Source organism: Vicia villosa, unplaced genomic scaffold (assembly GCF_029867415.1).
Source record: "Vicia villosa cultivar HV-30 ecotype Madison, WI unplaced genomic scaffold, Vvil1.0 ctg.001479F_1_1, whole genome shotgun sequence".
NCBI classification, from domain to species: Eukaryota; Viridiplantae; Streptophyta; class Magnoliopsida; order Fabales; family Fabaceae; genus Vicia; species Vicia villosa.
Window position 1 is genome coordinate 150791 of NW_026705634.1, and position 4448 is coordinate 155238.

The window sequence follows — 4448 nt, forward strand, 5'->3', positions numbered from 1 at the left end:
ATCAAATGTCTTCAATATCCATATGATGATGATTAGGGCCCTTAAAAGTCCATGGTTGACTATTTTTCTCAAAAGTCAAAGGTTGACTTGTATAGTTGACTTTTTCCAAAATGAATGATGTGAATGGACTATAATGTTGATTTAGATGCCCTTGAATCATATTTTAAGTCTTGGAACCATCTCCTGATTAAAAGTCGACCCTCCAGTGGAAGTTAGGTCAAAAACCCTAATTGGAGGTGATTGATCTTGTATTGACCTATCCTTGGGCCTTGATATTGATTGGAGAAACCTTTGAATCGTAGAAGAATGTTGAACTTCTTTGTGGGCCTCAAAACCCCAGTTTGCTCAATTTCCTCTCGATCAGTCTCCTGTCTTAGGACACAAGCAACGAACAACAATTTTTGTATTTTTGGTTAGCAAATGATAAATGCATGATGATTATGATGACAATGATGATCCTAATGTTTAAGATATGGTGGGATCTCAGTGGTCAAAAATTGGGGTGCAACAAATGCCCCTATTTAAGTTCCTGATTCCTGATGAGGGGAAGGTGGAATCTTCGTCGCAGCATGGTAGGAGGGACTTAAATATAAAAGATAGCACGATTTTGGACCCTGAGAGCCCACATGCATGATATGAAAGCAACATATATATATTTTTGATTTTTTTATGTGGGATAGACAAATAAACAATATCCTTTCTATAAACTAGGAGGAAGGAAACAGATCTACTGGGGACATAGGGTAGAAAGCCCCTGACACTTGATAGACTTTGGTAAACTCAAGATTTTGTAGAACAGGGTTAAAAGGGGTCCCGGATTCTCTTAGAACAAAAAGGGGGTCAATTACGGATTCTCTCGTAATGACAAAAAGGGGGTCAATCACACATAACACAACACCAAGCTATGGATTCACACACAACAAGGTTAATTCTTCTCCCTAGGCTGCTTTCACATGCTGGGGAAGGAAATCAATGGGCTTTCTTAATGAACTGTTTCCTACGCTGGGAGACTCACTATTCATAAGGGATAATAAACTTCAACATGAACTGTCCCGACGCTGGAGGGACTAACCATTCATAATCTTCAACGTGAATTGTCTCGATGCTGGAGAGACTAACCATTCATAATCTTCTTTAGGTTCTTCAATAAACTGTCTTCGTCATCTATTGTGAATCTTCTATAGTGAACTATATTCTTACACCGAGAGACTAGTTACTTGCAAAATTAGGTTCTTCAACAGACTGTCTTCATCATCTTGAGAAGGCCAACCATCTATTGTGAAACTTCTTTCATTCCCAAACTTCTTTGCTGGAAATATTTTTCTTGCTCCGTAGAGATTGTCATCTTCCTTTAAGAAGGAAATTGGGGACACACAAGCTGCTCAAATAAAGAGATCATGACTTGTCGTCAGGTAATAACTGCAATAGTAATTGTTGGGGATATAAATTCAACTTTCTGGGGAACCACAAACAGGCTCAATCGTGCAAAATAAATGCACTATGAGAATCCAGGATTCACTGATCCAAATAATCATATCTGCTGGAGTCAAAGTTCAAACCAAAACGGAGTTGGAATGAGACACCAAACAAGACACTTCACATTGAGGAACAAGCTCAAAATGGGGGTTCACCCTATCTATAGACAGGTGGATAAGCTGAAACAAGATCTTCCCATGAGGAACAAACTCTCTGGGGAAACATAACAATTACGAGTCTTTCGGCCTAAAGCTGACGCTTAAATGGAAGGAGTAAAGACATTGCTTGGGGAATAATAAGCTTACCATATTGACAAGATGCAAATGATGTGCATGAATATATGATGCATAAATGCATGAGTGTATAAGTGAGTGTTGTGTGCATACTGACAAAACAAACACATAATAAGATGACCACACTGGGAAATGACAACACCAGGGTATATACTCGCTTGATTGTCAATAATATCTTCTTTTGGGGTTGCAAATCTTGCAGGGGAAAAGAATACTCTTCAAATCAAACTTCATTATCAAAGGATTCATTCTGAGAAGAAAATCTGTTGAAAAGGGGAACACATTCCGAGAAGAAAACCTATCTTTGGCTGGAGACAACTGGTGTCAAGACCTAGCTGCTTTGTAGGAGTGAAACCTGTCGGTGCTTTCGCTTCTTGCTTCGAGAACCAACTCTCCTGGGGATTTTAGGTCAACATTCTCTTCTCTATTCAAGAGTCTTAAGAAAATGTTTTATCTTTTTATTTTGAAAAACAACTTTTGACTTTGTTTCAAATCTATTAATTTTAAAACAAAAGTTTGCAAGATAGAATAAAATAAGAATTTCAAAAAATGAAATAAGGCTAAAATTTTATTAATGGAATGGTAGTTCGCGAACGGCGAGACTCCATGGATTACAAATTTTGAAAATAGTAACTTTTTCAGGAAAGGGTACACAGAAATACAATGATCACTAGTCTCCCTATCAACTTTGAATATCACGCGTACACTGATGTCAGTTGAGAGTCTTCATAAAATCTTTAGGATGGTCAGGTGATACCGGATGTGGTTACTTGCCATATTCCCCAATTTTTGCATGAATTGCCTTTGCAGGTTTTCAATTTATCGGGATGTTTTCCTTTTCTTTTATTGTCTCTAATTTTTGCCTGGACCGCCTTTTCAGGTTTTCAGTCCAACGACACGCTCATTTTTGCTTAAGTCGCCCTTTCAGGTTTTCAACTTAGCGAGCTTCTTTCTTTTTCTTTCTTTAGGCAAAGTATTTCTTGACCACATCGGTATTCACGGGACACGGGAATTCTTCATCATCCATAGTCGTAAGAGTCAAAGCACCACCTGAGAAGGCACTTTTGACAATGTATGGGCCTTCATAATTGGGAGTCCATTTGCCCCTGGGATCTTGTTGAAGAGGTAATATCTTCTTGAGCACGAGATTGCCTTACTTGAATCTTCGAGGTCTGACTTTCTTGTCAAAGGCTCTCTTCATTCTTTCTTGGTAAAGCTGACCGTGGCATAATGGAGTCATTCTTTTCTCTTTAATAAGGTTCAACTGATCATATCTAGCTTGACACCATTCAGCTTCTGATAACTTGGCTTCCATTAGGATCCTTAAGGAGGGAATCTCAACCTCTATCGGGAGTACGGCTTCCATGCCATATACCAAGGAGAAAGGTGTTTCCCTCGTTGAAGTGCGAACTGTAGTACGGTACCCATGCAGAGCAAGAGGGAGCATTTCGTGCCAGATCTTGTAAGTTACAACCATCTTCTGGACAATCTTTTTATTATTCTTGTTAGCTGCTTCTACCGCTCCATTCATCTTAGGAAGGTAGGGAGAGGAATTGTGATGCTCAATCTTGAACTCACCACATAACTCTTTCATCATCTTGTTATTCATATTAGAACCATTATTAGTAATAATTTTGTTGGGCACGCCGTAGCGACATATGAGATTGTTCTTGATAAATCTTACTACCACTTGTCGAGTAACATTGGCGTAAGAGGCAGCTTCGACCCATTTGGGGAAGTAATCAATGGCGACCAGGATAAAACGATGTCCATTTGAAGCCTTAGGTTCAATCATTCCAATCATATCAATTCCCCACAGAGAGAAAGGCCATGGAGAGGAGATAACATTGAGAAGCGTCAGAGGCACATGGATCTTATCAACATAGATCTGGCATTTGTGGCACTTCTTCACATATTTGTAACAATCAGATTCCATTGTCATCCAATAGTAACCTGCTCTCAGTATCTTTCTTGTCATTGCATGTCCGTTGGCATGAGTGCCAAAAGATCCTTCATGAATTTCTTGCATTAATTGGTTTGCTTCGTGTCTATCCACGCATTTGAGCAATACCATATCAAAGTTCCTTTTGTAGAGCACATCTCCAGTCAGGAAGAAATTACCAGACAATCTTCTCAAAGTTCTTATGTCTTTTCTAGATGCCCCAGGTGGGTACTCTTATTTTTGTAAGAAGATTTTGATGTCATAAAACCACGGCTTGTCATCAGTGGCAGCTTCAACAGTGAATACATGAGTCGGCCTATCCAGGCGCATGATTGTAATTTGAGGAGCTTCATTTGGAAACTTCACTTGATACATGGAAGCTAGATTGGCCAATGCATCTGCCATTTGATTTTCTTCACAAGGTATGTGATGGAATTCAATATTGTAGAAGATGGTTAGAAGTCTTCGGGCATAATCTCTGTAAGGAATTAAACCAGGATGACGTATTTCCCATTCTTCTTTGATTTGATTAATGACTAGAGTAGAATCTCCATACACATCCAGAATCTTGATTCTAAGATCAATAGCTTCTTCTAGCTCCATGATGTAGTGAACGGTACATGAGAACCTTGTGGCATGACAATGACTGCCCCAATTCCTCTACCATAAGCGTTAACAGCTCCATCAAATATCAAACCCCATCGGGACTCAGGATCAAGTCCTTCTCCATGTAAAGG